Source organism: Lutra lutra, chromosome 7 (assembly GCF_902655055.1).
Source record: "Lutra lutra chromosome 7, mLutLut1.2, whole genome shotgun sequence".
Lineage (NCBI taxonomy): Eukaryota > Metazoa > Chordata > Mammalia > Carnivora > Mustelidae > Lutra > Lutra lutra.
Window position 1 is genome coordinate 50,928,609 of NC_062284.1, and position 10,304 is coordinate 50,938,912.

Below are 10,304 nucleotides of genomic sequence, written 5' to 3' on the forward strand. Positions count from 1 at the left end.
GCTGGATGGGGTGAGGAGGGTCAGTTTCCAGACCTCGCGCCGCGTCGGTGAGCTCCACGGAGCACGGCCGGATGGCTCTGGGCGCGAGCTCGAGCGCGGCGGCAGCCCGGCGGGAGTCCGAGGACCGAAGCGGAGCTCGCTTGCGAGCCTGGAGGATCCTGAGCCTCAGGCTGGACGCGCGGGAAGTGTGTCAGTCTGCCACCACGTCGCGCGAGCCTAACCTCCTAGGCGGGAAATGGTGGGCATCAAAATCCCAGGAGCCCGAGTCGGTGGGAGGTGCGCCAGTCTGGCGTGTGTTCGGATGGTCCAGGCCCTGAAGGAGAATCAAGGGTTCCATCTCCCACCTTTGATTCACTTGTTTCCTCGGTCTGGAATTCTTCGTCTCAGCCCAATTCGCGTCAGATCCTGTTGCCCCTTCCTGTTCTGGCCCAAAATCTTTTTTGTAGAACTACAGATATGTATAAAAAGATAAACTAAAGCTGTCGTGTAAGGACCTCCCCCTGAATGGCTGTGTGTATGGAAGGGGGCGGACGCTCGGGTCCGGGGTCCCAGTCCAGGCGGTTTCTTCAAAGTGGAGTCGCTCCGGGCGCACGGCGCAGACAGCGCACACAGCGTTTATATATAATGTTCTGTATCAACGAGTGGATCAACTAGAAGCCAAAAGAAACATGTGAGGGGAGGTTAACTCAGAATTCTTACAGCTGGCTGACAGAGTTGGCTCACACTCGCCACCTCACTAAGAAACTGCCCAACGGGATCCATTTGTTCACATATGCTTGGAGAGCTCAAACTTTCTCTTGGGGACAGGTATAAGGTCTGGAGAAGTCGATTCCAGAAGACAAAATGCCCCACAGGAAACAAGAGAGCACCGGCTCCCCGACTGCAAACCCCAAAACCGCAGCTCCTCCTTCGAGCCGGAATCGAACCAGCGACCTAAGGATGGCCACACAGAGAGCGCGCTACAGTCCTCCGCTCTACCAGCTGAGCTATCGAAGGGGGTACTGGTTTTGCCTCTCTAGAGTCACCTATTCAGGACACCTACAAACAGGGGCGCGGGAGAAACAATCTACGGAGACGTGGATATCGCAGGGTCACAAAGCCAGCTTGTAAGAAAGCCCCGCCCGCAGTTCTGGGGACAACCCTTCTAGAGCCGGATTCCCCGACCTCACGGAGGGGCTTCCAAAGCAAGACCAACCCGTGGGCTCCTCACAGGCACCCCCAGACCCCGCGCATCACGAGGCCGCCCGGGGCTGGGGGCATCTGCCCGCCCGGGGGCGGTTGGCTGCCGTGAGCGCGCGGCCCCGGACCTCCCGCCGTGATGTGTGTGACGTGGAAACCGCCAACCGGCCTAGAAGAACTAGGGAGTGCGGCGGTGGGACACGAAGCTCCGCCCGCGCAGCTCGGCGCCAGGCGGAGAGGGCGGGCCTCCCGGGTCTGGCTCGGGCCTCTTCGCTTTTCCTCACTTCCTGTGCTCGCCTAGGAATCCAAGCGCGTCTGCACAGGCGAAGCGCAACTCTTCCGTTTATACGTCCACAGACTCTGGGAGGGAGAGGATGTGGAGCATAGCACATATGGGTAACCCCAGTGTTTCCGCGAGAAAGGACTTCTGGAGAAAATATCTTAAGGTGTTTCAAAGAGGAAGCCGCAATTCCTCTGAACCGATAACAAACCTAATGACCCAAGTCTCGGCCTTCGTTTTCCCGCTGGGGCAGTCAAGTGTTGGAAAACTCGCGGTCACAGGAAACCTTGCGGGACAGCCTACTCTCTCCCGAACGCCTCCTCCCTTTCGGGAGGGGAGCTTGTTCAGGGCTCCAAGCCTGTGCTGAGCGGGGCACTGGGCCGGACTCCCATGGTCCCCCCCAACCCCGCGCCGCCGCCCCCACCGCCCTCAGCAGTTCTCGGGCTCCGGCCGTCCTCCGGAAGGGCTCTCGCGGCGGGTCAGCACAGCCCGGGGTCCGCGGACGCAGGGAGCGCTTCCCGCAGCTTCTAATGGACTCCGCCACATTCTAGGCAGCAGACCCGCACTTGCGCAGTAGCGCGTAAGAGGAAACGGATCTGTTCAGCTTGGTTTATTCGGGTAGTGGGACTGTGGCGAGAAGACACACGAACCGAATTTCCGCAAGGGTTAAAATTACCGGAGGGGAGGGCGGTAGGTCTTATTTAAAAGAGTAAGAAATAAGGGTTAAGGCCCCAGCGAGATTTGAACTCGCGACCCCTGGTTTACAAGACCAGTGCTCTAACCCCTGAGCTATAGGGCCTCGCGAGCGATCAGTTTGCTTCTTTCTTTGAAAAGGAAAGTTTTTTTTGCTGGGCCTTTGTTAGGGGGATTAAATGTAGGAAGTAGACAAAATCCGAATTTTGTTTCAATCTATTTACTCTTGGAATTTGGTCTGCACGCCCTTGCTAGGGATAACGCAATATGAGGGCCGGTGACAACAGACACCACTATTTTAAAGATCGGAGAAATCTGCCTAAACCAACACATTACAACCCAGAGTCCACCTCAGAGCTCCCCTCCTGGCCGCAGTCTAAAAATTAAGAGAGGAAATGAGAAGTAGCGGAATTTGACGACCACAGATCTCTCGGCCTTCCCACTGATTTTCTCCTTGACTCAGGATAGCCACCAACTTTCAAACTCCTTCTTCAAGTTCTTTCTGTGTATGGACCTTCCTTACAGCTCGAGCCTCTGCGCCAGAGCAGGCATTTGTTGATTCGTTATTTAATTCATTCCTTCATGCAACAAACACGGAACTCCCAATTCTCTGCTGGGCTGTGCATTAGGAACAAGGCATCAGATACTGTCTTTAACTTGACGTCCCTGTCACAGTCTTGTGGAATAAGAGAAATTTAGTTTTTATGAAAGAGAATAGTGAAAAGTAGCTGTGCCAGCTGTGAGCGGGTGGTGGACCGTGCCAAGCTTCGCAGATTTGCAGGGTGAGCCATCACTCTTCAAATCTTCAGGTGGGAGTGGGATTTGAGCTGCACTTGAAAGGTTAAGACGCAGTTTGGGGAAGGAGTGATCTCTGGTAGAAGAAAATGTCTGAGCAAAGAAAAACCGAGGCTATTAAGGAACCAAGGCAGTACACTGCCTGAGGCAGATATCTGCCCTCCTGGAAGTAAGGGATACGGAAGAAGTCAGGTTAGTAGGAGACTGAGAGATTTGTGGAATGAAGTTACACCCTTTAAAAAATCGAAAATGGACACTGAACACTATGTCAGAAACTAATGTACTATATGTTGGCTAATTGAATTTAAACTAAAAAAAAAATTGAAAATGGAAATTCACCAGGCATGGATATGCAGAATGAATGAATGGGAAGAAAAATCAGAGTCAGAGGTACATCAGTGCAGACGCTCAAACATAAAACCGAAAAAGATTGACAGTTATGGAACTGGAAAGGAAGGAAAGAATGAGGGAGATAGAAGGAAGACAGATTCAGCTGAAGTTAGATATGAATAAAAACTAAGAGATAATAAAGATGAAAGAAGCAGGACTTTCAATTATTATACCTTAAAAAAAGCAAGATGATGTTGCAGGAAAAAAAAAAGTTTAAAGAGAAGGGTACCAAGAAAGGGCAGAGGATGGTGTGCAAGGATTTAGGTAGGATGAATTTGAAGTGAGATTGGGAGAGTTTAGGGGAATTGTACAATTGCTAGAATACTCTTGTGTCTAGAAGTCCATAGATCAATAGGTCATGTTTAGATCAAATTACATAAGGTATCCTTTGAGTTATAGGCTCTAAGAGTTATGGGCTCTTGAAGGAAGAAAGTACAAAAAGAGAACTGGTGAGGACTGAACATGAGCTGAATAGATCTGTTGCAGGCATTTGTCCTATGAGTGGACATTCAGTATTTTTTAAACTTTTACTTACATCTGATAATTTCACATATTATTAGTAAGTCTGCCCTAGAAAAATTGCTTTCCCGGCTGGCAGCTGGGAGTGGGCATGTGATCTAGGTTCCACCAGTTAGATTCATCCAGGATAAGATTTCAATTTAGATGTATAAAGCAGGAGTGAATGATACCATAAGGAAATCCCATATTTTTTCAGTGGTGAGATATGGGATTTCTTAAGTCTGTAGATCATTATCTTTCTTCGGGTCTGGAAAATCCTTGGTCAGCTTTTCAAATGTTGTTTTGCTCTATTTTTCATTCTCCATTTATGAAATTGGAATTACACCTTCATACCTAGTCCTTCATTTATTTTACCTTCTCGTCCATATTTTCTTTTTCTCTCCATGTTGCATTCTGAGTAACATATTCTTAATCCACTAATGCTTGCTACAGCTGTGTTTAATCAACTGTTAAATCCACCTACTGAGTCAATGTAATTATAAACTGTAATTTTCAATTCTAGAAGTTCTGGTTCTTTTTCAAAACTATGAAGCCAATATTTTTTTCCAGTTTTATTGAGACATAATTGACATACATCACTGTGTAAGTTTAAGGTGTACAGCCTAGGGGCACCTGGGTGGCTCAGTTGGTTAAGCATCTGTCTTCTGCTCTGGTCCTGATCCCAGGGTCCTGGGATCCAGCCCCACATAGGCTCCCTGCTCAGCGGGGAGCCTGCTTCTTCCTCTGCCTTCCGCTCCCCCTGCTTGTGCGCTAGCACCCTCTCGCTCTCTCTCTTTGTTAAATGAATAAATAAAATATTTTTTAAAAATAAGGTGTACTGCCTAATGGTTTGACTTCCATATATTGTGAAATGATTGCTGCTATAGTTAACATCCATTATCTCATATAGATATAATTTAAAAAGAAAGCAAAGAAAGAAGGAAAAAAGTTTTTCCTTGTGATGAGAACTCTTAGGATTTAACCTTTGAAAAATTTTCATGTATATCATGCAGCAGTATTAATCGTAGTCATCATGCTGTCCGTTACATCCTTGTACTTAAGTTATTATTTATCTTGTAGCAAGTAGTTTGTACCTATTGACAATCTCTCTCCTAAACCCTTTCCCAAACCCTGACTGTTAACCACAAATCTGATCTGTTCTTCTATGATTTTGGGTTTTTTTGGTTTTGGTTTTGGTTTTTAGATTCCACATATACATGAGATCATACAGTACTTGTCTTTCTCTGTCTGACTTACTGCACTTAGCATAACGCCCTCAAGTTCCATCCATGTTGTCCCAAATGGCAAGATTTTCTCATTTTTATGGCTAAATAATATCCCATTATATACATATATATATATATATATACATACACACACACACATATATATATCCCATTTTATATACTTATATATATGTATGTTCCATGTATATATATATGTATATTCCAGAGTTATATACCACAACTTCTTTAACTTCTTTATCCATTCATTCGTCAGTGGACACTTAGTTTGTTTTCATATCTTGGCTACTGTAAATAATGCTGCCATGAACATGCAGATGCAGGTGTCTTTTTTAAGTTAGTGTTTTTGTTTCCTTTGGCTATATTCCCAGAAATGGAATAGCTGGATCATATGGTAGTTCTGGTTCTGTTGTTTGTTTTGTTTTTGTTTTGAGGATCCTCCATACCATTTGCTATACCAACTGTACTCGTTTACAATCCTACCAGCAGGTAAATCAAATTGTTGAATTTCCTCTTCCTGGCAGATGTTTACCACCTTGTCTTCTATTTCTTTAAACATATTAATGATATTCATTTTAATATGTATAACTGATAATCCCAATATTATTCTATCTATTGTTCTAGTTGATTCTTACTCATGTCACTGTGTTTCCTTGTGTAATTAGTCCTCTTTGAATGTGCACTGCTCAATGTCTTGGCAAAATTATATGCAGTGAATATTTGAGGCCAAGATGAAGGTGACTTCCTGAAAAAAATAATATATTATTACAAATATAAAAATAAATATAAATATAAAACCTTTTGTTTCTCCCAGGCAGGTGGAGCACTATCAACCCAAAAGGATCCTAAAAATAGTTATTGGTTGGACATTTTCTGAGCCTTCAAGATGAAGTTAAACCCAAGCTTCTCAGGAGAAGTTGAAAGCTCATTCTTTCCAGTTTTCCTTGCTAAGCTTAGCTGACTTCTGCTGAGCTCCATAACAGTTACTGGAAGTGGGAGGATAGAGGTAGGTTTACTTCTTGTACATCCTTGCCTTATAGGAATAGCTCTTTAATATTAATGTTAATTAATATTAAACTTAATATTTGCGGAGAGCGTCTTACTTGCTTTTCCATTTTGGATAGGTGCTGGGTCTTGACATCTGTTCCTCTTATTTCTCCTATCCAGAGTCTGCCAAAACTATAGTCCAGTTTTGCAGTAATTAGCAAATGTCTTCAGAGCTACAAAAGTCAGTACTTCCCTTACCTATCAGATTCCATCTTTTGCTTGGATTCTGGCCTAGTAGTTGCTTGCTACCATTTTAGTACTTTGATGCTTTTAAGGAGATATGGTAAAATCTTATCCAATATTTTTTCATTTTTCTTCAAGGAGTTCTGTCCAAATTAATTACCCCACAATTACTAGAAAGGAAATTGGAGTTGTAGGACTGTAACATCAAGCATACTCCACCAGATGAACTGAGAAGCAGAGAAAACATCACCATAGAAAAGAGCATGCCAAAGCACAAGGAGAGGTGATAGCAAGAAAGGGAGCCTGGACACCTTCTAAGTCCCTACTAGCTATGGCCCATTCCAGAGTTCTCAGTGTTTTCCACTCTTGGAATCTATGAGATTTTCCTGGATTATCCCAGAAATCCCCCTTTTTTATTTTAGCAAAAATTGTTTTCAACTTAAAGACTCTTAACTACACTAATGTACTCTCAGTATGTGCCTCTCTACCTTACTGCTTTTATCTTCTAATATTTAGATCAACATTTCCCAAATGACAGCTGTATACTGCCAACAGATCTTTGTTCTAGTCAACTTGATCCACTTATAATTCCGCAAATAGAACTCACACCTTTTTCAGTTGTGATCATTTGCTTCATCAACTAGAATGATTTCTCATTTCACCATACCTGTCAAACACTAATTATCTGGAAAACCATCTCGATGTTCTTATAATTCACAATGCCTTTACTATTTATGGAGTAGATTTAATCTCTTCTTTCCTCTGAAATCCATGATACATTTTTTTATCCTTGCCATTCCTTCCTCTTCACTCCCACTCTTAAGATACTGAACAGGACAGATACAATGGAGGTGACCCATGATACCTAGACGTAAGCACCCAGACTAACATTACCCCTTCAACATATATTCAATTGTTTATGAAATTGTCAAATTGTTCTGTTCTCCTTCCCATATTTCTTCATCTTATATGAAAGAGTGTCAAAAGATAACACACATTTTAATTTTATTTTTCAATTTTCCAGAGTTACTTCTAAATTATGGTTTCCTATCTATTCCTATGCCCATCTTTTTTTTTTTTTTTAAGATTTTATTTTTAAGTAATCTCTACACCCAGTGTGAGGCTTGAACTCCCAACCCTGAGATCAAGAGTCACATGTCCCACCAACCTAGCCAGCCAGGCGCCCCACCTATGTCCAACTTTTTGAAAATGCTACAAAAGACACAAAGAAAGAGAAGGCAAAGAAAAAGGGTAGGACATTCTAGTGCACTTAGCTATAGACTACTAAGTTTATTTTGTTTTAAGAATCATATGCATTAAGTGTTGTGTCCTCAGCTTATTCTTTAGCAACTTGAGGGGAAGGTTGTATGATTCATACTTCTTAGTCTCCAAATACCTAACAAAGTGATCAGCCCATATCAGGGCATTAATAAGTATTAGAAATGGAGAGCAAACAAATGCAGAGGCAAGAGTAGAGGAAAAAAAGGAGATTTCAACCCACAGAAATCTGGAATACCAGGAATCTTTTAGTTTCCAGTTCCTGAAGTTCTTGGTAAACAAGAACTAAAAATCTCCAAGGACCTTCCAGGTCTCATCCACTTTAAGTGTAAACTCTAGGAAACCAGTCTGAATTCAGGAACCAGGTCTCCTGTGTATGTTGTCACTAAATGGTGTGCCAGATACCAGCACACAGAGTATCTCCACAGAAAAGGGGAGGAATTACTTAAACATAAACCTGTGGTTACCTGTTGAGAGTGAGAATCTCTAAGGCAATATCCTCAGATAAACACTAGGTAGAATCAGTTTGACATGGCATGTGCATTCAGCCCCTGTAGAGCTGGTTTTCCTCCAGAAAATGTCTGACCTCCTTTCTCCAGCCAGCACATGGTTTCAGATTCCCAAGGAAACACATTTTCCATGAAGAAAATTCTCCACTCTGTCCTGCCAAGTGGATGACAAGTGCCACCCATCTTTTGGCTTTTCTTTAAACTGAGCAGCACTGGGTGTGGTCTGAGCCACATCTGGATGCTCTCAGGTCTTGGCAAGTAGGATAGGCTACTGGGATGCTAAAAGGAGGTTTCTTGGACTCACAGCTTCTGTAAGACTCTGATTTTCTAAGGCCAAGATGGAATGCTCTTCAATCCCAAATAGGTTGAGCTTAACTGCAGGATTGGAGCAAGAGATTTCACGTTTTTAACAGAGTATGAGGAAACTAAGACTGGGTAATAAGGGGATCAGAGTAATAAAAGTATATAAAGAACATCACAAGACTTCCCAGAAACTGCCTGGAATGGGTTGCAATGAAAATGCATGTCCTTCAAAAGATGTGCTGTTCAGGCCTTGGGCTCATGAAAGGATTCTCACTTTGGGCACTGGAGGGCCAAGGTTCAAACCTGTAAGATCCAACCTTGTGACACTAAAAACAATAGTGACTCCCCAAGACTTCATTTCTGCATTTCACCAGTGCCCCTTACCCGCATTTTGGACCCAACAAACTTGTAGGACTGTTCTGTCCCGTCTATTAAGAGATTCAAACCTTGCAGCATCCTAAACACAGAGTAGGGAAATGTGGGATCCCTAGATAGCTCAGCAAGGGGAGGGGGACAATATTGCTTATTGTACAGCTGTCCTTGAGCCACTGGCTCCATGAACAGGCTGGGGAAGGGTTTCAGCTGGCTCTACAAAAGTTGACTGTTTGTCTTCTAAAAGAAATCTTTTAAGAATTGAAAAGTCAAGCCCTACCCTGCAAACTCTTGCCTGGTGACCAGGAATTCTTGCTGACTTATTCTGCTTTCCATAGCCCCTTTAAATGTCACCTGAAGATTACTTTGGTCTCTGTAAAAGCTTTTTCCTGCTACCTCTGTTCAGACCTTCCACTATCATCCTTTTGACTTTGATTTCTTCCTCCTTACACAGCTCACGACTGTCCACCTGTTTTATCAGGATGATTTTGTAAGTACTGTTCTCGGGCATATGCCCAGGTGAACCACCAGGAATGCAGAGGACTGAGAGGCTGGCTGGCTGGCTAGCACATTAGAGGAAGAATGTTTAATGGAACTGAAGATCTTACATATGCAAAAAAGAAAACTTGAGGGACATCATCACCATGCTCTAATACTTGATATGCTGTCATGAGGAGAGACGAAACAGAAGTATTCTTTGTGATAAAAGAGAATCAATTCTTAAGTTACAGGAAAATTGTTATTTATAGACATATGTATTCATGTACTTAAGATGTAAAAGACTTATATACTGAAAATTATAAAGCATTAATGAAAGAAACTAAAAAGACACAGATAAATAGACATCTGGTGTCCATGGATTGGAAGAATTAAAGCTGTTTAACCGTTTTTATTGGACCCACAGTTTTGGGTCCAAACGACCCAAAATGATCTACAGATTCAAGGTAATCCCTATCAAAATTCCAGTGTCATTCTTTACAGAGATAGAAACAAACAATCCGGGGCACCTGGGTGGCTCAGTGGGTTAAGCCACTGCCTTCTGCTCAGGTCATGATCTTGGGGTCCTGGGATCGAGCCCCGCGTCGTGGGCTCTCTGCTCAGCGGGGAGCCTGCTTCCCCCTGCCTCTCTGCCTACTTGTGATCTCTCTCTTTCTCTCTCTCTGTCAAATAAATAAATAAAATCTTTAAAAAAAAAAGAAACAAACAATCCTAAAATTCACATGAAACCACAAGAGTCCCTAATGTAAACTACGGTTTTGTGTGAGAATGATGTGTCAGTGTTGGTTCATCGATTGTAACAAATATACCACTCTGGTGTGGGATGTTATAGCAGAGAAAGCTGTGCATATGTGGGAGCAGGAGGTATATGGGAATTCTTTGTACTTTCTACTCAATTTTGCTATGAACCTGAACCTGTCCTAACAAATAAATTCTCTTTTAAAACCCCACAATATTCCTGAATTTCTATGTATCTAATAACACAGCTTGCTATAAGATGTAAAGATAAAAAGATACAGGTTTTATAAGATAAAA

At 43.1% G+C, this 10,304-nt stretch overlaps 1 long non-coding RNA gene and 2 other non-coding genes across 3 annotated transcripts; 1 reads left to right on the forward strand and 2 right to left on the reverse strand.

Annotated features, from left to right (window-relative positions):
- Positions 1-666: 666 nt before the first annotated feature.
- On the forward strand, positions 667-9,744 carry LOC125105339 (uncharacterized). Its single transcript, XR_007128874.1, has 3 exons — positions 667-2,934; positions 5,894-6,085; positions 9,226-9,744. It is a non-coding gene; the product is annotated as an uncharacterized LOC125105339 (long non-coding RNA).
- TRNAY-GUA (transfer RNA tyrosine (anticodon GUA)) lies at positions 906-996 on the reverse strand. The gene is given in 2 exon segments: positions 906-941; positions 960-996. It is a non-coding gene; the product is annotated as a tRNA-Tyr (tRNA).
- On the reverse strand, positions 2,186-2,258 carry TRNAT-UGU (transfer RNA threonine (anticodon UGU)). The gene has a single exon. It is a non-coding gene; the product is annotated as a tRNA-Thr (tRNA).
- Positions 9,745-10,304: the final 560 nt, after the last annotated feature.